Genomic DNA, 26,980 nt, shown 5'->3' on the forward strand with positions numbered 1-26,980 from the left:
CCTTTGCATCTGCTTCTTTCAGTAAGGACACTTTCCTTTTCATCTGCTTAGTTCAGAAAGGAGACTGTCCTTTTTCTTGTGCTTAATTGAGTAAGGACACTTTCCTTTTTGATCTGCTTAGTTCAGTAAGGACACTTTCCTTTTCATCTGCTTAGTTCAGTAAGGACACTTTCCTTTTCTTCTACTTAATTCAATAACGACACTTTCCTTTTTCATCTGCTTAGTTCAGTAAGGACACTTTCCTTTTCTTCTACTTAATTCAGTAAGGACACTTTCCTTTTTCATCTATTTATTTCCGTAAGGACACCTTTCTTTTGATCTGCCTAGTTCAGTAAGGACAGTTTTTACCTGCTTAATTCAGTAAGGACACTTTCCTTTCCATCTGCTTAGTTCATTAAGGACACTTTCCTTTTCGTCTGCTTAGTTCAGTAAGGACACTTTTCTTTTCATGTACTTAATTCAGTAAGGACTCTTTCCTTTTCATCTACTTAGTTCAGTAAGGAAACTTTCCTATTCATCTGCATAGTTCAATAAAGGACACGTTCCTTTTCATCTACTTAATTCAGTAAGGACACTTTCCTTTTCATCTACTTAGTTCCGTGAGGACACTTTCCTTTTCATCTACTTAATTCAGTAAGGACAGTTTCCTTTTCATCTACTTAGTTCCGTAAGGACACTTTCCTTTTCATCTACTTAATTCAATAAGATACTTTTCTTTTCATCTACTTAATTTAGTAAGGACACTTTCCTTTTCATCTACTTAATTCAATAAGGAGACTTTCCTTTTCATCTACTTAAGTCAGTAAGGACACTTTCCTTTTCATCTACTTAATTCAGTAAGGAGACTTTCCTTTTCATCTACTTTATTCAGTAAGGACACTTTTTATATACTTCGTTCAGTAAGGACACTTTCCTTTTCATCTTCTTAGTTCAGTAAGGACACTTTCCTTTTCTTCTACTTAATTCGGTAGGGACACTTTTCTTTTCATCTACTTAATTCAGGAAGGACACTTTCCTTTTCATCTGCTTAGTTCAATAAGGACACTTTCCTTTTCATCTACTTAATTCACTAAGGACAGTTTCCTTTTTATCTACTTAATTCAGTAAGTTCACTTTTAATATACTTAGCTCAGTAAGAACACTTTCCTTTTCATCTTATGAGTTCAGTAGGGACACTTTCCTTTTCATCTATTTAATTCAGTAAGGACAATTTTTATATGCTTAGTTCAGTAAGAACTCTTTCCTTTCCATCTGCTTAGTTCAGTAGGGACACTTTCCTTTCCATCTGCTTAGTTCAGTAGAGACACTTTCCTTTTCATCTACTTAATTCCGTAACGACACTTTTCTATTCACCTGCTTAATTCAGTAAGGACACTTTACTTTTCATCTACTTAATTCAGTAAGGACACTTTCATTTTCATCTACTTAATTCAGTATGGCCACTTTTCTTTTCATCTTTTGTTCAGTAAGGACACTTTTTATCTGCTTAATGCAGTAAGGACACTTTCCTTTCCATCTGCTTAGTTCCGTAAGGACACTTTTCTTTTCATCTGCTTAGTTCACTAAGAACACTTTTTATCTGCTGAATTTAGTAAGGACACTTTTCTTTCCATCTGCTTAGTTCAGTAAGGACACTTTCCTTTTCATCTGCTTAGTTCAGTAAGGACACTTTCCTTTTCTTCTCCTTAATTCAGTAAGGACACTTTCCTTTTCATCTGCTTTATTTAGTAAGGACACTTTCCTTTTTCATTTGCTTAGTTCAGTAAGGACACTTTCCTTTTCTTCTACTTAATTCAGTAAGGACACTTTCCTTTTTCATCTATTTAGTTCCGTAAGGACACATTCCTTTTCATCTTCTTAGTTCAGTAAGGACACTTTCCTTTCCATCTGCATAGTTAAGTAGGGACACTTTCCTTTCCATCTGCTTAGTTCAATAGGGACACTTTCCTTTTTATCTACTTAAGTCAGTAAGGACACTTTTTGTATGCTTAGTTCAGTAAGGACACTTTTCTTTTCATATTCTTAATTCAGGATGGACACTTTCCTTTTCATCTGCTTAGTTCAATAAAGACACTTTCCTTTTCATCTACGTAATTCAGTGAGGACACTTTTTATATACTGAGTTCAGTAAGGACACTTTCTTTTCCATCTGCTTAGTTCAGTAGGGACACTTTCCTTTTCATCTCCTTGATGCATTAAGGACACTTTTCTTTTCAAATGCTTAATTCAGTAAGGACACTTTCCTTTTCTTCTGCTTAGTTCAGTAAGGCGACTTTTTATCTGCTTAATTCAGTAAGGACACTTTCCTTTCCGTCTGCTTAGTTCAGTGGGGACACTTTCCTTTTCTTCTCCTTAATTCAGTAAGGACACTTTCCTTTTCATCTGCTTTATTTAGTAAGGACACTTTCCTTTTTCATTTCCTTAGTTCAGTAAGGACACTTTCCTTTTCTTCTTCTTAATTCAGTAAGGACACTTTCCTTTTTCATCTACTTAGTTCTGTAAGGACACTTTCCTTTTCATCTGCTTAGTTCAGTAAGGACAATTTTCTTTTCATCTGCATAGATCAATAAAGGACACTTTCCTTTTCATGTGCTTAATTCAGTAAGGACACTTTCCTTTCCATATGCTTGGTTCAGTAAGGACACTTTCCTTTTCATCTACTTAGCTGAATAAGGACACTTTCCTTTTCATATCCTTAGTTCAATAAGGACACTTTCCTTTTCATCTACTTAATTGAGTAAGAACACTTTCCTTTTCATCTGCTTAGTTCAATAAGCACACTTTCCTTTTCGTCTACTTAATTCATTAAGGACACTTTCCTTTTCTTCTACTTAATTCAGTAAGGACACTTTCATTTTCAGCTACTTAATTCAGTAAGGACACTTTCCTTTTCATCTACTTAGGTCAGCCAGGACACTCTCCTTTTGATCTACTTAATTCAGTAAGGACACTTTCCTTTCCATCTGCTTAGTTCAATAGGAACACCTTCCTTTCCATCTGCTCAGTTCAGTAGGGATACTTTCCTTTTCATCTGCTTAATTCAGTAAGGACACTTTTCTTTTCATCTACTTAATTCAGTAAGGACACTTTTCTTTTCATCTACTTAATTAAGTAAGGACACTTTCGATTTCATCTGCTTTGTTCAATAAGGACACTTTCCTTTTCAGCTACTTAATTCAGTAAGGACACTTTCCTTTTCATCTGCTTAGTTCAATAAGGACACTTTCCTTTTCATCTGCTTAGTTCAATAAGGACACTTTTCTTTTCATCTGCTTAATTAAGTAAGGACACTTTCGTTTTGCTCTGCTTTGTTCAATAAGGACGCTTTCCTTTTCATCTAATTAATTCAGTAAGAACACTTTCCTTTTCATCTACTTAATTCAGTAAAGACAGTTTTTATATGCTTAGTTCAGTAAGGACACTTTCCTTTTCTTCTACTTAATTCAGTAAGGACACTTTCCTTTTCATCTACTTTATTTAGTAAGAACACTTTCTTTTTTCATCTGCTTAGTTCAGTAAGGACACTTTCCTTTTCTTCTACTTAATTCAGTAAGGACACTTTCCTTTTTCATCTACTTAGTTCCGTAAGGAGACCTTTCTTTTGATCTGCTTAGTTCAGTAAGGACAGTTTTTACCTGCTTAATTCATTAAGGACACTTTCCTTTCCATCTGTTTAGTTTGGTAAGGAAACTTTTCTTTTCATCTGCTTAGTTCAGTAAGGACACTTTCCTTTTCTTCTCCTTAATTCAGTAAGGACACTTTCCTTTTCATCTATTTTATTTAGTAAGGACACTTTCCTTTTTCATTAGCTTAGTTCAGTAAGGACACTTTCCTTTTCTTCTACTTAATTCAGTAAGGACACTTTCCTTTTTCATCTACTTAGTTCCGTAAGGACACCTTCCTTTTCATCCACATAGTTCAATAAAGGACACTTTCCTTTTCATCTACTTAATTCAGTAAGGACAGTTTCCTTTTCTTCTGCTTAGTTCAGTAAGAACACTTTCCTTTTCATCTACTTAATTCAGTAAGGACACCTTACTTTTCTTCTGCTTCGTTCAGTAAAGACACTTTCCTTTTCATCTGCTTAACTCAGTAAGGACACTTTTCTTTTCGTCTGCTTAGTTCAGTAAGAACACTTTCCTTTTCATGTACTTAATTCAGTTAGGACACTTTCCTTTTCATCTGCTTAGCTCAGTAAGGACTCTTTCCTTTTCATCTACTTAGTTCAGTAAGGAAACTTTCCTATTCATCTGCGTACTTCAATAAAGGACACGTTCCTTTTCATCTAGTTAATTCAGTAACGACACTTTCCTTTTCATCTACTTAGTTCCGTAAGGACACTTTCCTTTTCATCTACTTAATTCAATAAGATACTTTTCTTTTCATCTGCATAATTTAGTAAGGACACGTTCCTTTTCATCTACTTAATTCAGTAAGGACACTTTTTATATACTTCGTTCAGTAAGGACACTTTCCTTTTCATCTGCTTAGTTGAGTAAGGACACTTTCCTTTTCTTCTACTTTATTCGGTAGGGACAGTTTTATTTTCATTTACATAATTCAGGAAGGACACTTTCCTTTTGATCTGCTTAGTTCAATAAGGACACTTTCCTTTTAATCTACTTGATTCAGTAAGGACACTTTTCTTTTTGTCTACTTAATTCAGTAAGTACACTTTTAATATACTTAGTTCGGTAAGGACACTTTCCTTTTCATCTGATTAGTTCAGTAGGGAGTCTTTCCTTTTCATCTATTTAATTCAGTAAGGACACTTTTTATATGCTTAGTTCAGTAAGGACACTTTCCTTTCCGTCTGCTTAGTTCAGTAGGGACACTTTCCTTTTCATCTACTTAATTCAGTAAGGACACTTTTTATCTGCCTAATTCAGTAAGGACAATTTCCTTTCCATCTGCTTAGTTCAATAGGGACACTTTCCTTTTCATCTTCTTAGCTCAGTAAGGACACTTTCCTTTTGATCTGCTTAGCTCAGTAAGCACACTTTCCTTTTCATCTTGTTAATTTAGTAAGGACACTTTTTATATGTTTAGTTCAGTAAGGACACTTTCCTTTCCATCTGCTTAGTTCAGTAAGGACACTTACCTTTTCTTCTACGTAATTCAGTAAGGACACTTTCCTTTTTCATCTACTTAGTTCCGTAAGGACACTTTTCTTTTCATCTGCTTAGTTCACTAAGGACACTTTTTATCTGCTTAATTCAGTAAGGACACTTTCCTTTGCATCTGCTTAGTTCATTAAGGACACTTTCCTTTTCATCTGCTTAGTTCAGTAAGGACACTTTCCATTTCTTCTCCTTAATTCAGTAAGGACACTTTCCTTTTCATCTGCCTTATTTAGTAAGGACACTTTCCTTTTTCATTTGCTTAGTTCAGTAAGGACACTTTCCTTTTCATCTACTTAATTCAGTAAGGACACTTTTTATCTGCCTAATTCAGTAAGGACAATTTCCTTTCCATCTGCTTAGTTCAATAGGGACACTTTCCTTTTCATCTGCTTAGCTCAGTAAGGACACTTTCCTTTTCATCTGCTTAGCTCAGTAAGCACACTTTCCTTTTCATCTAGTTAATTTAGTAAGGACACTTTTTATATGTTTAGTTCAGTAAGGACACTTTCCTTTCCATCTGCTTAGTTCAGTAGGGACACTTTCCTTTTCATCTAGTTAATTCAGTAAGGACACTTTTTATATGCTCAGTTCAGTAAGGACACTTTCGTTTCCATCTGCTTAGTTCAGTAGGGACACTTTCCTTTTGATGTACTTGATGCAGTAAGGACACTTTTCTTTTCATCTGCTTCATTCAGTAAGGACAATTTCCTTTTCTTCTGCTTAATTCAGTACGGAGACTTTTCTTTTCCTCTGCTTAGTTCAGTAAGGGCACTTTTTCTCTGCTTAATTCAGTAAGGACATTTTCCTTTCCATCTGCTTAGTTCAGTGGGGACACTTTCCTTTTCGTCTGCTTAGCTCGGTAAGGACTCTTTCCTTTTCATGTACTTAATTCAGTAAGGTCACTTTTTATCTGTTTAGTTCAGTAAGGACACTTTCTTTTCCATCTGCTTAGTTCAGTAGGGACACTTTCCTTTCCATCTGCTTAGTTCAGTAGGGACACTTTCCTTTTTATCTACCTAAGTCAGTGAGGACACTTTTTATATGCTTAATTCAGTGAGGAAACTTTACTTTTCATCCACTTAATTCAGTATGGACACTTTCCTTTTCATCTGCTTAGTTCAATAAGGACACTTCCCTTTTCATCTACTTAATTCAGTAAGGACACTTTTTATATACTGAGTTCAGTAAGGACACTTTCTTTTCCATCTGCGTAGTTCAGTAGGGACAGTTTCCTTTCCATCTGCTTAGTTCAGTAGGGACACTTTCCTTTCCATCTGCTGAGTTCAGTAGGGGCACTTTCCTTTTCATCTGCTTAATTCAGTAAGGACACTTTTGTTTTCATCTACTTAATTCAGGAAGGACACTTTCCTTTTGATCTGCTCAGTTCAATAAGGACACTTTCCTTTTCATCTACTTAATTCAGTAAGGACTCTTTCCTTTTCATCTGCTTAGTTGTGTAAGGACACTTTCCTTTTCTTCTACTTAATTCTGTAAGGACACTTTCCTTTTTCATCTGCTTAGTTCAGTAAGGACACTTTCCTTTTCATCTGCTTGGTTCAGTAAGGACACTTCCCTTTTCTTCTGCTTAATTCAGTAAGGACACTTTCCTTTTCATCTACTTAATTTAGTAAGGACACTTTCCTTTTTCATCTGCTTAGTTCAGAAAAGAACACTTTCTTTTTCATCTACTTAATTCAGTAAGGACATTTCCTTTTTCATCTGCTTAGTTCAGTACGGACACTTTCCTTTTCATCTGCTTAGTTCAATAAGGACACTTTTTATAAGCTTAGTTCAGTAAGAACACTGTCCTTTTCATCTTCTTAGTTCAGTAAGGACACTTTCCTTTTCATCTACTTAATTCAGTAAGGACACTTTCCTTTTTCATCTGCTTAGTTCAGTTAGGACACTTTCCTTTTCTTCTACATACTTCAGTAAGGACACTTTCCTTTTTCATCTGCTTAGTTCTGTAAGGACACTTTCCTTTTTCATCTGCTTGGTTAAGTAAGGTAACTTTCCTTTTCTTCTGCTTTATTCAATAAGGACACTTTCCTTTTCATCTGCTTAATTCAGTAAGGACGCTTTTTATCCGCTTAATTCAGTAACTATACTTTCCTTTTTCATCTCCTTAGTTCAGTAAGGACACTTTCCTTTTTCATCTTCTTGGTTCAGTAAGGACACTTTCCTTTTCATGTGTTTAGTTCAATAAGGACACTTTCCTTTTCATCTACTTATTTCAGTAAGGACACTTTCCTTTTCTTCTGCCTTATTGAATAATGACACTTTCCTTTTCTTCTTCTTAGTTCAGTAAGGACACTTTTTATCTGCTTAATTCAGTAAGGACACTTTCGTTTTCATCTAATTTGTTTAATAAGGACACTTTCCTTTTCATCTACTTAATTAAGTAGGGACACTTTCCTTTTCATCTGCTTAGTTCAGAAAGGAGACTGTCCTTTTTCTTGTACTTAATTGAGTAAGGACACTTTCCATTTTGATCTGCTTAGTTCAATAAGGACACTTTCCTTTTCATGTGCTTAGTTCAGTAAGGACACTTTCCTTTTCTTCTACTTAATTCAATAACGACTCTTTCCTTTTTCATCTGCTTAGTTCAGTAAGGACACTTTCCTTTTTATCTGCTTAGTTCAATAAGGACACTTTCATTTTCATCTACTTAATGCAGTAGGGATACTTTCCTTTGCATCTGCTTCTTTCAGTAAGGACACTTTCCTTTTCATCTGCTTAGTTCAGAAAGGAGACTGTCCTTTTTCTTGTGCTTAATTGAGTAAGGACACTTTCCTTTTTGATCTGCTTAGTTTAGTAAGGACACTTTCCTTTTCATCTGCTTAGTTCAGTAAGGACACTTTCCTTTTCTTCTACTTAATTCAATAACGACACTTTCCTTTTTCATCTGCTTAGTTCAGTAAGGACACTTTCCTTTTCTTCTACTTAATTCAGTAAGGACACTTTCCTTTTTCATCTATTTATTTCCGTAAGGACACCTTTCTTTTGATCTGCCTAGTTCAGTAACGACAGTTTTTACCTGCTTAATTCAGTAAGGACACTTTCCTTTCCATCTGCTTAGTTCATTAAGGACACTTTCCTTTTCGTCTGCTTAGTTCAGTAAGGACACTTTTCTTTTCATGTACTTAATTCAGTAAGGACTCTTTCCTTTTCATCTACTTAGTTCAGTAAGGAAACTTTCCTATTCATCTGCATAGTTCAATAAAGGACACGTTCCTTTTCATCTACTTAATTCAGTAAGGACACTTTCCTTTTCATCTACTTAGTTCCGTGAGGACACTTTCCTTTTCATCTACTTAATTCAGTAAGGACAGTTTCCTTTTCATCTACTTAGTTCCGTAAGGACACTTTCCTTTTCATCTACTTAATTCAATAAGATACTTTTCTTTTCATCTACTTAATTTAGTAAGGACACTTTCCTTTTCATCTACTTAATTCAATAAGGAGACTTTCCTTTTCATCTACTTAAGTCAGTAAGGACACTTTCCTTTTCATCTACTTAATTCAGTAAGGAGACTTTCCTTTTCATCTACTTTATTCAGTAAGGACACTTTTTATATACTTCGTTCAGTAAGGACACTTTCCTTTTCATTTTCTTAGTTCAGTAAGGACACTTTCCTTTTCTTCTACTTAATTCGGTAGGGACACTTTTCTTTTCATCTACTTAATTCAGGAAGGACACTTTCCTTTTCATCTGCTTAGTTCAATAAGGACACTTTCCTTTTCATCTACTTAATTCACTAAGGACAGTTTCCTTTTTATCTACTTTATTCAGTAAGTTCACTTTTAATATACTTAGCTCAGTAAGAACACTTTCCTTTTCATCTTATGAGTTCAGTAGGGACACTTTCCTTTTCATCTATTTAATTCAGTAAGGACAATTTTTATATGCTTAGTTCAGTAAGAACTCTTTCCTTTCCATCTGCTTAGTTCAGTAGGGACACTTTCCTTTCCATCTGCTTAGTTCAGTAGAGACACTTTCCTTTTCATCTACTTAATTCCGTAACGACACTTTTCTATTCACCTGCTTAATTCAGTAAGGACACTTTACTTTTCATCTACTTAATTCAGTAAGGACACTTTCATTTTCATCTACTTAATTCAGTAAGGCCACTTTTCTTTTCATCTTTTGTTCAGTAAGGACACTTTTTATCTGCTTAATGCAGTAAGGACACTTTCCTTTCCATCTGCTTAGTTCCGTAAGGACACTTTTCTTTTCATCTGCTTAGTTCACTAAGAACACTTTTTATCTGCTGAATTTAGTAAGGACCCTTTTCTTTCCATCTGCTTAGTTCAGTAAGGACACTTTCCTTTTCATCTGCTTAGTTCAGTAAGGACACTTTCCTTTTCTTCTCCTTAATTCAGTAAGGACACTTTCCTTTTCATCTGCTTTATTTAGTAAGGACACTTTCCTTTTTCATTTGCTTAGTTCAGTAAGGACACTTTCCTTTTCTTCTACTTAATTCAGTAAGGACACTTTCCTTTTTCATCTATTTAGTTCCGTAAGGACACATTCCTTTTCATCTTCTTAGTTCAGTAAGGACACTTTCCTTTCCATCTGCATAGTTAAGTAGGGACACTTTCCTTTCCATCTGCTTAGTTCAATAGGGACACTTTCCTTTTTATCTACTTAAGTCAGTAAGGACACTTTTTGTATGCTTAGTTCAGTAAGGACACTTTTCTTTTCATATTCTTAATTCAGGATGGACACTTTCCTTTTCATCTGCTTAGTTCAATAAAGACACTTTCCTTTTCATCTACGTAATTCAGTGAGGACACTTTTTATATACTGAGTTCAGTAAGGACACTTTCTTTTCCATCTGCTTAGTTCAGTAGGGACACTTTCCTTTTCATCTACTTGATGCATTAAGGACACTTTTCTTTTCAAATGCTTAATTCAGTAAGGACACTTTCCTTTTCTTCTGCTTAGTTCAGTAAGGCGACTTTTTATCTGCTTAATTCAGTAAGGACACTTTCCTTTCCGTCTGCTTAGTTCAGTGGGGACACTTTCCTTTTCGTCTGCTTAGCTCAGTAAGGACAATTTCCTTTTCATGTACTTAATTCAGTAAGGACACTTTTTATCTGTTTAGTTCAGTAAGGACACTTTCCTTTCCATCTGCTTAGTTCAGTAGGAGCACTTTCCTTTCCATCTCCTTTGTTTAGTAGGGACACTTTCCTTTTTATCTACTTAAGTCAGTAAGGACACTTTTTGTATGCTTAGTTCAATAAGGACACTTTTCTTTTCATATTCTTAATTCAGTAGGGACACTTTCTTTTTCATCTTCTTAATTCAGTTTGGACACTTTCCTTTTCATCTGCTTAATTCAGTAAGGACACTTTCCTTTTCATCTGCTTAATTCAGTAAGGACACTTTCCTTTTCATCTTCTTAATTCAGTAAGGACACTTTCTTTTTCATCTACTTAATTCAGTACGGACACTTTTTATATGCTTAATCCAGTAAGGACACTTTTCTTTTCATCTGCTTAGTTCATAAGGACACTTTTTATCTGTTTAATTCAGTAAGGACACTTTCCTTTCCATCTGCTTAGTTCAGTAAGGACACTTTCCTTTTCTTCTGCTTCGTTTTATAAGAACACTTTCCTTTTCATCTACTTAGTTTAGTAAGGACACTTTTTATATGCTTAATTCAGTAAAGACACTTTCCTTTTCTTCTGCTGAATTGAGTAAGGACACATTCCTTTTTCATCTGCTTACTTCAGTAAGGTCACTTTCTTTTCATCTACTTAATTCAGTTAGGACACTTTCCTTTTCTTCTACTTAATTCAGTAAGGACACTTTCCTTTTTCATCTGCTTAATTCAGTAAGGACACTTTCCTTTTTCATCTGCTTGGTTCAGTAAGGACACTTTCCTTTTCATGTGTTTAGTTCAATAAGGACACTTTCCTTTTTCATCTGCTTAGTTCAGTAAGGACACTTTCCTTTTTCATCTGCTTAGTTCAATATGGACACTTTCCTTTTCATCTGCTTAGTTCAATAAGGACACTTTCTTTTTCATCTGCTTAGTTCAGTAAGGACACTTTCCTTTTCATCTACTTAATTCAGTAGGGACACTTTCCTTTTCGTTTGTTTAGTTGAATAAGGACACTTTCCTTTTCATCTACTTCATTCAGTGCAATCACTTTCCTTTTCTTCTGCTTAGTTCAGGAAGGACACTTTCCTTTTGATCTACTTAATTCACTAAGGACACTTTCCTTTTCACCTGCTTAGTTCAATAAGGACACTTTCCTTTTCATCTGCTTTGTTCAGGAAGGACACTTTTCTTTTCATCTACTTAATTAAGTAAGGACACTTAAGTTTTCTGCTGCTTTGTTCAATAAGGACACTTTCCTTTTCATGTAATTAATTCAGTAAGAACACTATCCTTTTCATCTACTTAATTCAGTAAGGACACTTTTGATATACTTAGTTCATTAAGGACACTTTCCTTTTCATCTGCTTAGTTCAGTAAGGACACTTTCCTTTTCTTCTACTTAATTCAGTAAGGACACTTTCCTTTTTCATCTACTTAGTTCCGTAAGGACACTTTTCTTTTCATCTGCTTAGTTCAATAAGGACACTTTTTACCTGCTTAATGCAGTAAGGACACTTTCCTTTCCATCTGCTTAGTTGAGTAAGGACACTTTCATTTTCAACTGCTTAGTTCAGTAAGGACACTTTCCTTTTCTTCTCCTTAATTCAGTAAGGACACTTTCCTTTTCATCTACTTTATTTAGTAAGGACACTTTCCTTTTTCATTTGCTTAGTTCAGTAAGGACACTTTCCTTTTCTTCTACTTAATTCAGTAAGGACACTTTCCTTTTTCATCTACTTAGTTCCGTAAGGATACTTTCCTTTTCATCTGCATAGTTCAATAAAGGACACTTTCCTTTTCATCTACTTAATTCAGTAAGGATACTTTTCTTTCCATCTACTTAGTTCAGTAAGGACACTTTCCGTTTCATCTGCTTAACTCAGTAAGGACACTTTCCTTTTCATCTACTTAATTCAGTAAGGACACTTTTCTTTTAATCTACTTAATTCAGTAAGGACACTTTCCTTTTCATCTGCTTAGTTCAATAAGTACACTTTCCTTTTCATCTACTTAATTCAGTAAGGACACTTTCCTTTTCATCTACTTAATTCAGTGAGGACACTTTCCTTTTCATCTGCTTAATTCAGTAAGGACTCTTTCCATTTTCATCTGCTTGGTTCAGTAAGGACACTTTCCTTTTCTTCTACTTAATTCAGTAAGGGCACTTTCCTTTTTCTTCTGCTTAGTTCAGAAAAGAACTCTTTCCTTTTCATCTACTGAATTCAGTAAGGACATTTCCTTTTTCATCTGCTTAGTTCAGGACGGACACTTTTCTTTTCATCTGCTTAGTTCAATAAGACACTTTTTATATGCTTAATTCAGTAAGGACACTTTTCTTTTCATCTACTTAATTCAGTAAGGACACTTTTCTTTTAATCTACTTAATTCAGTAAGGACACTTTCCTTTTGATCTGCTTAGTTCAATAAGGACACTTTCCTTTTCATCTGCTTAGTTCAATAAGGACACTTTCCTTTTCATCTACTTAATTCAGTAAGGACACTTTCCTTTTCATCTACTTAATTCAGTAAGGACACTTTCCTTTTCATCTACTTAATTCAGTAAGGACACTTTCCTTTTCATCTACTTAATTGAGTAAGGACACTTTTTATATTCTTATTTTGGTAAGGACACTTTCCTTTTCATCTGCTTAGTTTAGTAAGGACACTTTCCTTTTCTTCTACTTAATTCAGTAAGGACACTTTCCTTTTTCATCTACTTAGTTCAGGAAGGACACTTTCCTTTTCATCTGCTTTGTTCAGTAAGGACACTTTCCTTTTCATCTGCATAGTTCAATAAAGGACACTTTCCTTTTCATCTACTTAATTCAGTAAGGACACTTTCCTTTCCATCTACTTATCTCAGTAAGGACACTTTCCATTTCATCTGCTTAGTTGAATAAGTACACTTTGCTTTTCATCTACTTAATTCAGTAAGGACACTTTCCTTTTCTTCTGCTTAGTTCAATAAGAACGCTTTCCTTTTCTTCTTCTTAGTTCAGTAAGGACACTTTTTATCTGCTTAATTCAGTAAGGACACTTTCGTTTTCATCTAATTTGTTTAATAAGGACACTTTCCTTTTCATCTACTTAATTCAGTAGGGACACTTTCCTTTTCATCTGCTTAGTTCAGAAAGGAGACTGTCCTTTTTCTTGTACTTAATTGAGTAAGGACACTTTCCATTTTGATCTGCTTAGTTCAATAAGGACACTTTCCTTTTCATGTGCTTAGTTCAGTAAGGACACTTTCCTTTTCTTCTACTTAATTCAATAATGACTCTTTCCTTTTTCATCTGCTTAGTTCAGTAAGGACACTTTCCTTTTTATCTGCTTAGTTCAATAAGGACACATTCATTTTCATCTACTTAATGCAGTAGGGATACTTTCCTTTGCATCTGCTTCTTTCAGTAAGGACACTTTCCTTTTCATCTGCTTAGTTCAGAAAGGAGACTGTCCTTTTTCTTGTGCTTAATTGAGTAAGGACACTTTCCTTTTTGATCTGCTTAGTTCAGTAAGGACACTTTCCTTTTCATCTGCTTAGTTCAGTAAGGACACTTTCCTTTTCTTCTACTTAATTCAATAACGACACTTTCCTTTTTCATCTGCTTAGTTCAGTAAGGACACTTTCCTTTTCTTCTACTTAATTCAGTAAGGACACTTTCCTTTTTCATCTATTTATTTCCGTAAGGACACCTTTCTTTTGATCTGCCTAGTTCAGTAAGGACAGTTTTTACCTGCTTAATTCAGTAAGGACACTTTCCTTTCCATCTGCTTAGTTCATTAAGGACACTTTCCTTTTCGTCTGCTTAGTTCAGTAAGGACACTTTTCTTTTCATGTACTTAATTCAGTAAGGACTCTTTCCTTTTCATCTACTTAGTTCAGTAAGGAAACTTTCCTATTCATCTGCATAGTTCAATAAAGGACACGTTCCTTTTCATCTACTTAATTCAGTAAGGACACTTTCCTTTTCATCTACTTAGTTCCGTGAGGACACTTTCCTTTTCATCTACTTAATTCAGTAAGGACAGTTTCCTTTTCATCTACTTAGTTCCGTAAGGACACTTTCCTTTTCATCTACTTAATTCAATAAGATACTTTTCTTTTCATCTACTTAATTTAGTAAGGACACTTTCCTTTTCATCTACTTAATTCAATAAGGAGACTTTCCTTTTCATCTACTTAAGTCAGTAAGGACACTTTCCTTTTCATCTACTTAATTCAGTAAGGAGACTTTCCTTTTCATCTACTTTATTCAGTAAGGACACTTTTTATATACTTCGTTCAGTAAGGACACTTTCCTTTTCATCTTCTTAGTTCAGTAAGGACACTTTCCTTTTCTTCTACTTAATTCGGTAGGGACACTTTTCTTTTCATCTACTTAATTCAGGAAGGACACTTTCCTTTTCATCTGCTTAGTTCAATAAGGACACTTTCCTTTTCATCTACTTAATTCACTAAGGACAGTTTCCTTTTTATCTACTTAATTCAGTAAGTTCACTTTTAATATACTTAGCTCAGTAAGAACACTTTCCTTTTCATCTTATGAGTTCAGTAGGGACACTTTCCTTTTCATCTATTTAATTCAGTAAGGACAATTTTTATATGCTTAGTTCAGTAAGAACTCTTTCCTTTCCATCTGCTTAGTTCAGTAGGGACACTTTCCTTTCCATCTGCTTAGTTCAGTAGAGACACTTTCCTTTTCATCTACTTAATTCCGTAACGACACTTTTCTATTCACCTGCTTAATTCAGTAAGGACACTTTACTTTTCATCTACTTAATTCAGTAAGGACACTTTCATTTTCATCTACTTAATTCAGTATGGCCACTTTTCTTTTCATCTTTTGTTCAGTAAGGACACTTTTTATCTGCTTAATGCAGTAAGGACACTTTCCTTTCCATCTGCTTAGTTCCGTAAGGACACTTTTCTTTTCATCTGCTTAGTTCACTAAGAACACTTTTTATCTGCTGAATTTAGTAAGGACACTTTTCTTTCCATCTGCTTAGTTCAGTAAGGACACTTTCCTTTTCATCTGCTTAGTTCAGTAAGGACACTTTCCTTTTCTTCTCCTTAATTCAGTAAGGACACTTTCCTTTTCATCTGCTTTATTTAGTAAGGACACTTTCCTTTTTCATTTGCTTAGTTCAGTAAGGACACTTTCCTTTTCTTCTACTTAATTCAGTAAGGACACTTTCCTTTTTCATCTATTTATTTCCGTAAGGACACCTTTCTTTTGATCTGCCTAGTTCAGTAAGGACAGTTTTTACCTGCTTAATTCAGTAAGGACACTTTCCTTTCCATCTGCTTAGTTCATTAAGGACACTTTCCTTTTCGTCTGCTTAGTTCAGTAAGGACACTTTTCTTTTCATGTACTTAATTCAGTAAGGACTCTTTCCTTTTCATCTACTTAGTTCAGTAAGGAAACTTTCCTATTCATCTGCATAGTTCAATAAAGGACACGTTCCTTTTCATCTACTTAATTCAGTAAGGACACTTTCCTTTTCATCTACTTAGTTCCGTGAGGACACTTTCCTTTTCATCTACTTAATTCAGTAAGGACAGTTTCCTTTTCATCTACTTAGTTCCGTAAGGACACTTTCCTTTTCATCTACTTAATTCAATAAGATACTTTTCTTTTCATCTACTTAATTTAGTAAGGACACTTTCCTTTTCATCTACTTAATTCAATAAGGAGACTTTCCTTTTCATCTACTTAAGTCAGTAAGGACACTTTCCTTTTCATCTACTTAATTCAGTAAGGAGACTTTCCTTTTCATCTACTTTATTCAGTAAGGACACTTTTTATATACTTCGTTCAGTAAGGACACTTTCCTTTTCATCTTCTTAGTTCAGTAAGGACACTTTCCTTTTCTTCTACTTAATTCGGTAGGGACACTTTTCTTTTCATCTACTTAATTCAGGAAGGACACTTTCCTTTTCATCTGCTTAGTTCAATAAGGACACTTTCCTTTTCATCTACTTAATTCACTAAGGACAGTTTCCTTTTTATCTACTTTATTCAGTAAGTTCACTTTTAATATACTTAGCTCAGTAAGAACACTTTCCTTTTCATCTTATGAGTTCAGTAGGGACACTTTCCTTTTCATCTATTTAATTCAGTAAGGACAATTTTTATATGCTTAGTTCAGTAAGAACTCTTTCCTTTCCATCTGCTTAGTTCAGTAGGGACACTTTCCTTTCCATCTGCTTAGTTCAGTAGAGACACTTTCCTTTTCATCTACTTAATTCCGTAACGACACTTTTCTATTCACCTGCTTAATTCAGTAAGGACACTTTACTTTTCATCTACTTAATTCAGTAAGGACACTTTCATTTTCATCTACTTAATTCAGTAAGGCCACTTTTCTTTTCATCTTTTGTTCAGTAAGGACACTTTTTATCTGCTTAATGCAGTAAGGACACTTTCCTTTCCATCTGCTTAGTTCCGTAAGGACACTTTTCTTTTCATCTGCTTAGTTCACTAAGAACACTTTTTATCTGCTGAATTTAGTAAGGACACTTTTCTTTCCATCTGCTTAGTTCAGTAAGGACACTTTCCTTTTCATCTGCTTAGTTCAGTAAGGACACTTTCCTTTTCTTCTCCTTAATTCAGTAAGGACACTTTCCTTTTCATCTGCTTTATTTAGTAAGGACACTTTCCTTTTTCATTTGCTTAGTTCAGTAAGGACACTTTCCTTTTCTTCTACTTAATTCAGTAAGGACACTTTCCTTTTTCATCTATTTAGTTCCGTAAGGACACATTCCTTTTCATCTTCTTAGTTCAGTAAGGACACTTTCCTTTCCATCTGCATAGTTAAGTAGGGACACTTTCCTTTCCATCTGCTTAGTTCAATAGGGACACTTTCCTTTTTATCTACTTAAGTCAGTAAGGACACTTTTTGTATGCTTAGTTCAGTAAGGACACTTTTCTTTTCATATTCTTAATTCAGGATGGACACTTTCCTTTTCATCTGCTTAGTTCAATAAAGACACTTTCCTTTTCATCTACGTAATTCAGTGAGGACACTTTTTATATACTGAGTTCAGTAAGGACACTTTCTTTTCCATCTGCTTAGTTCAGTAGGGACACTTTCCTTTTCATCTACTTGATGCATTAAGGACACTTTTCTTTTCAAATGCTTAATTCAGTAAGGACACTTTCCTTTTCTTCTGCTTAGTTCAGTAAGGCGACTTTTTATCTGCTTAATTCAGTAAGGACACTTTCCTTTCCGTCTGCTTAGTTCAGTGGGGACACTTTCCTTTTCGTCTGCTTAGCTCAGTAAGGACAATTTCCTTTTCATGTACTTAATTCAGTAAGGACACTTTTTATCTGTTTAGTTCAGTAAGGACACTTTCCTTTCCATCTGCTTAGTTCAGTAGGAGCACTTTCCTTTCCATCTCCTTTGTTTAGTAGGGACACTTTCCTTTTTATCTACTTAAGTCAGTAAGGACACTTTTTGTATGCTTAGTTCAATAAGGACACTTTTCTTTTCATATTCTTAATTCAGTAGGGACACTTTCTTTTTCATCTTCTTAATTCAGTTTGGACACTTTCCTTTTCATCTGCTTAATTCAGTAAGGACACTTTCCTTTTCATCTTCTTAATTCAGTAAGGACACTTTCTTTTTCATCTACTTAATTCAGTACGGACACTTTTTATATGCTTAATCCAGTAAGGACACTTTTCTTTTCATCTGCTTAGTTCATAAGGACACTTTTTATCTGTTTAATTCAGTAAGGACACTTTCCTTTCCATCTGCTTAGTTCAGTAAGGACACTTTCCTTTTCTTCTGCTTCGTTTTATAAGAACACTTTCCTTTTCATCTACTTAGTTTAGTAAGGACACTTTTTATATGCTTAATTCAGTAAAGACACTTTCCTTTTCTTCTGCTGAATTGAGTAAGGACACATTCCTTTTTCATCTGCTTACTTCAGTAAGGTCACTTTCTTTTCATCTACTTAATTCAGTTAGGACACTTTCCTTTTCTTCTACTTAATTCAGTAAGGACACTTTCCTTTTTCATCTGCTTAATTCAGTAAGGACACTTTCCTTTTTCATCTGCTTGGTTCAGTAAGGACACTTTCCTTTTCATGTGTTTAGTTCAATAAGGACACTTTCCTTTTTCATCTGCTTAGTTCAGTAAGGACACTTTCCTTTTTCATCTGCTTAGTTCAATATGGACACTTTCCTTTTCATCTGCTTAGTTCAATAAGGACACTTTCTTTTTCATCTGCTTAGTTCAGTAAGGACACTTTCCTTTTCATCTACTTAATTCAGTAGGGACACTTTCCTTTTCGTTTGTTTAGTTGAATAAGGACACTTTCCTTTTCATCTACTTCATTCAGTGCAATCACTTTCCTTTTCTTCTGCTTAGTTCAGGAAGGACACTTTCCTTTTGATCTACTTAATTCACTAAGGACACTTTCCTTTTCACCTGCTTAGTTCAATAAGGACACTTTCCTTTTCATCTGCTTTGTTCAGGAAGGACACTTTTCTTTTCATCTACTTAATTAAGTAAGGACACTTAAGTTTTCTGCTGCTTTGTTCAATAAGGACACTTTCCTTTTCATGTAATTAATTCAGTAAGAACACTATCCTTTTCATCTGCTTAATTCAGTAAGGACACTTTTGATATACTTAGTTCATTAAGGACACTTTCCTTTTCATCTGCTTAGTTCAGTAAGGACACTTTCCTTTTCTTCTACTTAATTCAGTAAGGACACTTTCCTTTTTCATCTACTTAGTTCCGTAAGGACACTTTTCTTTTCATCTGCTTAGTTCAATAAGGACACTTTTTACCTGCTTAATGCAGTAAGGACACTTTCCTTTCCATCTGCTTAGTTGAGTAAGGACACTTTCATTTTCAACTGCTTAGTTCAGTAAGGACACTTTCCTTTTCTTCTCCTTAATTCAGTAAGGACACTTTCCTTTTCATCTACTTTATTTAGTAAGGACACTTTCCTTTTTCATTTGCTTAGTTCAGTAAGGACACTTTCCTTTTCTTCTACTTAATTCAGTAAGGACACTTTCCTTTTTCATCTACTTAGTTCCGTAAGGATACTTTCCTTTTCATCTGCATAGTTCAATAAAGGACACTTTCCTTTTCATCTACTTAATTCAGTAAGGATACTTTTCTTTCCATCTACTTAGTTCAGTAAGGACACTTTCCGTTTCATCTGCTTAACTCAGTAAGGACACTTTCCTTTTCATCTACTTAATTCAGTAAGGACACTTTTCTTTTAATCTACTTAATTCAGTAAGGACACTTTCCTTTTCATCTGCTTAGTTCAATAAGTACACTTTCCTTTTCATCTACTTAATTCAGTAAGGACACTTTCCTTTTCATCTACTTAATTCAGTGAGGACACTTTCCTTTTCATCTGCTTAATTCAGTAAGGACTCTTTCCATTTTCATCTGCTTGGTTCAGTAAGGACACTTTCCTTTTCTTCTACTTAATTCAGTAAGGGCACTTTCCTTTTTCTTCTGCTTAGTTCAGAAAAGAACTCTTTCCTTTTCATCTACTGAATTCAGTAAGGACATTTCCTTTTTCATCTGCTTAGTTCAGGACGGACACTTTTCTTTTCATCTGCTTAGTTCAATAAGACACTTTTTATATGCTTAATTCAGTAAGGACACTTTTCTTTTCATCTACTTAATTCAGTAAGGACACTTTTCTTTTAATCTACTTAATTCAGTAAGGACACTTTCCTTTTGATCTGCTTAGTTCAATAAGGACACTTTCCTTTTCATCTGCTTAGTTCAATAAGGACACTTTCCTTTTCATCTACTTAATTCAGTAAGGACACTTTCCTTTTCATCTACTTAATTCAGTAAGGACACTTTCCTTTTCATCTACTTAATTCAGTAAGGACACTTTCCTTTTCATCTACTTAATTGAGTAAGGACACTTTTTATATTCTTATTTTGGTAAGGACACTTTCCTTTTCATCTGCTTAGTTTAGTAAGGACACTTTCCTTTTCTTCTACTTAATTCAGTAAGGACACTTTCCTTTTTCATCTACTTAGTTCAGGAAGGACACTTTCCTTTTCATCTGCTTTGTTCAGTAAGGACACTTTCCTTTTCATCTGCATAGTTCAATAAAGGACACTTTCCTTTTCATCTACTTAATTCAGTAAGGACACTTTCCTTTCCATCTACTTATCTCAGTAAGGACACTTTCCATTTCATCTGCTTAGTTGAATAAGTACACTTTGCTTTTCATCTACTTAATTCAGTAAGGACACTTTCCTTTTCTTCTGCTTAGTTCAATAAGAACGCTTTCCTTTTCTTCTTCTTAGTTCAGTAAGGACACTTTTTATCTGCTTAATTCAGTAAGGACACTTTCGTTTTCATCTAATTTGTTTAATAAGGACACTTTCCTTTTCATCTACTTAATTCAGTAGGGACACTTTCCTTTTCATCTGCTTAGTTCAGAAAGGAGACTGTCCTTTTTCTTGTACTTAATTGAGTAAGGACACTTTCCATTTTGATCTGCTTAGTTCAATAAGGACACTTTCCTTTTCATGTGCTTAGTTCAGTAAGGACACTTTCCTTTTCTTCTACTTAATTCAATAATGACTCTTTCCTTTTTCATCTGCTTAGTTCAGTAAGGACACTTTCCTTTTTATCTGCTTAGTTCAATAAGGACACATTCATTTTCATCTACTTAATGCAGTAGGGATACTTTCCTTTGCATCTGCTTCTTTCAGTAAGGACACTTTCCTTTTCATCTGCTTAGTTCAGAAAGGAGACTGTCCTTTTTCTTGTGCTTAATTGAGTAAGGACACTTTCCTTTTTGATCTGCTTAGTTCAGTAAGGACACTTTCCTTTTCATCTGCTTAGTTCAGTAAGGACACTTTCCTTTTCTTCTACTTAATTCAATAACGACACTTTCCTTTTTCATCTGCTTAGTTCAGTAAGGACACTTTCCTTTTCTTCTACTTAATTCAGTAAGGACACTTTCCTTTTTCATCTATTTATTTCCGTAAGGACACCTTTCTTTTGATCTGCCTAGTTCAGTAAGGACAGTTTTTACCTGCTTAATTCAGTAAGGACACTTTCCTTTCCATCTGCTTAGTTCATTAAGGACACTTTCCTTTTCGTCTGCTTAGTTCAGTAAGGACACTTTTCTTTTCATGTACTTAATTCAGTAAGGACTCTTTCCTTTTCATCTACTTAGTTCAGTAAGGAAACTTTCCTATTCATCTGCATAGTTCAATAAAGGACACGTTCCTTTTCATCTACTTAATTCAGTAAGGACACTTTCCTTTTCATCTACTTAGTTCCGTGAGGACACTTTCCTTTTCATCTACTTAATTCAGTAAGGACAGTTTCCTTTTCATCTACTTAGTTCCGTAAGGACACTTTCCTTTTCATCTACTTAATTCAATAAGATACTTTTCTTTTCATCTACTTAATTTAGTAAGGACACTTTCCTTTTCATCTACTTAATTCAATAAGGAGACTTTCCTTTTCATCTACTTAAGTCAGTAAGGACACTTTCCTTTTCATCTACTTAATTCAGTAAGGAGACTTTCCTTTTCATCTACTTTATTCAGTAAGGACACTTTTTATATACTTCGTTCAGTAAGGACACTTTCCTTTTCATCTTCTTAGTTCAGTAAGGACACTTTCCTTTTCTTCTACTTAATTCGGTAGGGACACTTTTCTTTTCATCTACTTAATTCAGGAAGGACACTTTCCTTTTCATCTGCTTAGTTCAATAAGGACACTTTCCTTTTCATCTACTTAATTCACTAAGGACAGTTTCCTTTTTATCTACTTAATTCAGTAAGTTCACTTTTAATATACTTAGCTCAGTAAGAACACTTTCCTTTTCATCTTATGAGTTCAGTAGGGACACTTTCCTTTTCATCTATTTAATTCAGTAAGGACAATTTTTATATGCTTAGTTCAGTAAGAACTCTTTCCTTTCCATCTGCTTAGTTCAGTAGGGACACTTTCCTTTCCATCTGCTTAGTTCAGTAGAGACACTTTCCTTTTCATCTACTTAATTCCGTAACGACACTTTTCTATTCACCTGCTTAATTCAGTAAGGACACTTTACTTTTCATCTACTTAATTCAGTAAGGACACTTTCATTTTCATCTACTTAATTCAGTATGGCCACTTTTCTTTTCATCTTTTGTTCAGTAAGGACACTTTTTATCTGCTTAATGCAGTAAGGACACTTTCCTTTCCATCTGCTTAGTTCCGTAAGGACACTTTTCTTTTCATCTGCTTAGTTCACTAAGAACACTTTTTATCTGCTGAATTTAGTAAGGACACTTTTCTTTCCATCTGCTTAGTTCAGTAAGGACACTTTCCTTTTCATCTGCTTAGTTCAGTAAGGACACTTTCCTTTTCTTCTCCTTAATTCAGTAAGGACACTTTCCTTTTCATCTGCTTTATTTAGTAAGGACACTTTCCTTTTTCATTTGCTTAGTTCAGTAAGGACACTTTCCTTTTCTTCTACTTAATTCAGTAAGGACACTTTCCTTTTTCATCTATTTAGTTCCGTAAGGACACATTCCTTTTCATCTTCTTAGTTCAGTAAGGACACTTTCCTTTCCATCTGCATAGTTAAGTAGGGACACTTTCCTTTCCATCTGCTTAGTTCAATAGGGACACTTTCCTTTTTATCTACTTAAGTCAGTAAGGACACTTTTTGTATGCTTAGTTCAGTAAGGACACTTTTCTTTTCATATTCTTAATTCAGGATGGACACTTTCCTTTTCATCTGCTTAGTTCAATAAAGACACTTTCCTTTTCATCTACGTAATTCAGTGAGGACACTTTTTATATACTGAGTTCAGTAAGGACACTTTCTTTTCCATCTGCTTAGTTCAGTAGGGACACTTTCCTTTTCATCTCCTTGATGCATTAAGGACACTTTTCTTTTCAAATGCTTAATTCAGTAAGGACACTTTCCTTTTCTTCTGCTTAGTTCAGTAAGGCGACTTTTTATCTGCTTAATTCAGTAAGGACACTTTCTTTTCCGTCTGCTTAGTTCAGTGGGGACACTTTCCTTTTCGTCTGCTTAGCTCAGTAAGGACAATTTCCTTTTCATGTACTTAATTCAGTAAGGACACTTTTTATCTGTTTAGTTCAGTAAGGACACTTTCCTTTCCATCTGCTTAGTTCAGTAGGAGCACTTTCCTTTCCATCTCCTTTGTTTAGTAGGGACACTTTCCTTTTTATCTACTTAAGTCAGTAAGGACACTTTTTGTATGCTTAGTTCAATAAGGACACTTTTCTTTTCATATTCTTAATTCAGTAGGGACACTTTCCTTTTCATCTTCTTAATTCAGTTTGGACACTTTCCTTTTCATCTGCTTAATTCAGTAAGGACACTTTCCTTTTCATCTTCTTAATTCAGTAAGGACACTTTCTTTTTCATCTACTTAATTCAGTACGGACACTTTTTATATGCTTAATCCAGTAAGGACACTTTTCTTTTCATCTGCTTAGTTCAGTAAGGACACTTTTTATCTGTTTAATTCAGTAAGGACACTTTCCTTTCCATCTGCTTAGTTCAGTAAGGACACTTTCCTTTTCTTCTGCTTCGTTTTATAAGAACACTTTCCTTTTCATCTACTTAGTTTAGTAAGGACACTTTTTATATGCTTAATTCAGTAAAGACACTTTCCTTTTCTTCTGCTGAATTGAGTAAGGACACATTCCTTTTTCATCTGCTTACTTCAGTAAGGTCACTTTCTTTTCATCTACTTAATTCAGTTAGGACACTTTCCTTTTCTTCTACTTAATTCAGTAAGGACACTTTCCTTTTTCATCTGCTTAATTCAGTAAGGACACTTTCCTTTTTCATCTGCTTGGTTCAGTAAGGACACTTTCCTTTTCATGTGTTTAGTTCAATAAGGACACTTTCCTTTTTCATCTGCTTAGTTCAGTAAGGACACTTTCCTTTTTCATCTGCTTAGTTCAATATGGACACTTTCCTTTTCATCTGCTTAGTTCAATAAGGACACTTTCTTTTTCATCTGCTTAGTTCAGTAAGGACACTTTCCTTTTCATCTACTTAATTCAGTAGGGACACTTTCCTTTTCGTTTGTTTAGTTGAATAAGGACACTTTCCTTTTCATCTACTTCATTCAGTGCAATCACTTTCCTTTTCTTCTGCTTAGTTCAGGAAGGACACTTTCCTTTTGATCTACTTAATTCACTAAGGACACTTTCCTTTTCACCTGCTTAGTTCAATAAGGACACTTTCCTTTTCATCTGCTTTGTTCAGGAAGGACACTTTTCTTTTCATCTACTTAATTAAGTAAGGACACTTAAGTTTTCTGCTGCTTTGTTCAATAAGGACACTTTCCTTTTCATGTAATTAATTCAGTAAGAACACTATCCTTTTCATCTACTTAATTCAGTAAGGACACTTTTGATATACTTAGTTCATTAAGGACACTTTCCTTTTCATCTGCTTAGTTCAGTAAGGACACTTTCCTTTTCTTCTACTTAATTCAGTAAGGACACTTTCCTTTTTCATCTACTTAGTTCCGTAAGGACACTTTTCTTTTCATCTGCTTAGTTCAATAAGGACACTTTTTACCTGCTTAATGCAGTAAGGACACTTTCCCTTCCATCTGCTTAGTTGAGTAAGGACACTTTCATTTTCAACTGCTTAGTTCAGTAAGGACACTTTCCTTTTCTTCTCCTTAATTCAGTAAGGACACTTTCCTTTTCATCTACTTTATTTAGTAAGGACACTTTCCTTTTTCATTTGCCTAGTTCAGTAAGGACACTTTCCTTTTCTTCTACTTAATTCAGTAAGGACACTTTCCTTTTTCATCTACTTAGTTCCGTAAGGATACTTTCCTTTTCATCTGCATAGTTCAATAAAGGACACTTTCCTTTTCATCTACTTAATTCAGTAAGGATACTTTTCTTTCCATCTACTTAGTTCAGTAAGGACACTTTCCGTTTCATCTGCTTAACTCAGTAAGGACACTTTCCTTTTCATCTACTTAATTCAGTAAGGACACTTTTCTTTTAATCTACTTAATTCAGTAAGGACACTTTCCTTTTCATCTGCTTAGTTCAATAAGTACACTTTCCTTTTCATCTACTTAATTCAGTAAGGACACTTTCCTTTTCATCTACTTAATTCAGTGAGGACACTTTCCTTTTCATCTGCTTAATTCAGTAAGGACTCTTTCCATTTTCATCTGCTTGGTTCAGTAAGGACACTTTCCTTTTCTTCTACTTAATTCAGTAAGGGCACTTTCCTTTTTCTTCTGCTTAGTTCAGAAAAGAACTCTTTCCTTTTCATCTACTGAATTCAGTAAGGACATTTCCTTTTTCATCTGCTTAGTTCAGGACGGACACTTTTCTTTTCATCTGCTTAGTTCAATAAGACACTTTTTATATGCTTAATTCAGTAAGGACACTTTTCTTTTCATCTACTTAATTCAGTAAGGACACTTTTCTTTTAATCTACTTAATTCAGTAAGGACACTTTCCTTTTGATCTGCTTAGTTCAATAAGGACACTTTCCTTTTCATCTGCTTAGTTCAATAAGGACACTTTCCTTTTCATCTACTTAATTCAGTAAGGACACTTTCCTTTTCATCTACTTAATTCAGTAAGGACACTTTCCTTTTCATCTACTTAATTCAGTAAGGACACTTTCCTTTTCATCTACTTAATTGAGTAAGGACACTTTTTATATTCTTATTTTGGTAAGGACACTTTCCTTTTCATCTGCTTAGTTTAGTAAGGACACTTTCCTTTTCTTCTACTTAATTCAGTAAGGACACTTTCCTTTTTCATCTACTTAGTTCAGGAAGGACACTTTCCTTTTCATCTGCTTTGTTCAGTAAGGACACTTTCCTTTTCATCTGCATAGTTCAATAAAGGACACTTTCCTTTTCATCTACTTAATTCAGTAAGGACACTTTCCTTTCCATCTACTTATCTCAGTAAGGACACTTTCCATTTCATCTGCTTAGTTGAATAAGTACACTTTGCTTTTCATCTACTTAATTCAGTAAGGACACTTTCCTTTTCTTCTGCTTAGTTCAATAAGAACGCTTTCCTTTTCATCTGCTTAATTCAGTAAGGACACTTTCGTTTTCTTCTGCTTAGTTCAATAAGGACACTTTCCTTTTTATCTGCTTAGTTCAATAAGGACACGTTTTATCTGCTTAATTCAGTAAGGACACTTTCCTTTCTATCTGCTTAGTTAAGTAGGGACACTTTCCTTTTCATCTGCTTTCTTAAGTAAGGACACTTTTCTTTTCATTGCTTAGTTTAGTAAGGAGGCTCCTTTTTTCACCTACTTAATTCAGTAAGGACACTCTCCTTTTTCATTTGCTTAGTTCAGTAAGGACACTTTTCTTTTTTATCTGCGTAGTTCAATAAAAACGCTTTCCTTTTTCATCTGCTTTGTTCAATAAAAACGCTTTCCTATTTCATCTGCTTAGTTCAATAAGGATGCTTTCCTTTTTATCTTCTTAATTCATTAAGGACACTTTCCTTTTCATCTGCTTAGTTTAATAGGGACACTTTTTCATCTGCTTACTTTAATAAGGATGCTTTCTTTTTCAGCTGCTTTCTTTAATAAGGACACTTTTTCATTTGCTATAAGTTTAATGAAGACTCAAAAACCCTTGTTTTTATAAGTGTATGTATAATTGAATTGTATGTCTACATGTATGTGTGTACATATGTGTGTATGAGTGTATGTATTTATGTCTGTATGTAGGTGTGTATGTATGTTTGTGTAC

General features: G+C 34.4%; 1 protein-coding gene across 1 annotated transcript in view; it reads left to right on the forward strand.

Moving 5' to 3' along the window:
- The window catches only part of LOC149777783 (multiple epidermal growth factor-like domains protein 8), a 226,685-nt gene that overhangs the window by 181,746 nt on the left and 17,959 nt on the right, over positions 1-26,980 (forward strand). The window lies entirely within an intron of this gene.

The sequence above is a fragment of the Sinohyriopsis cumingii genome, chromosome 17 (genome assembly GCF_028554795.1).
Source record: "Sinohyriopsis cumingii isolate HCF-2022 chromosome 17, ASM2855479v2, whole genome shotgun sequence".
Taxonomy (NCBI): Eukaryota; Metazoa; Mollusca; class Bivalvia; order Unionida; family Unionidae; genus Sinohyriopsis; species Sinohyriopsis cumingii.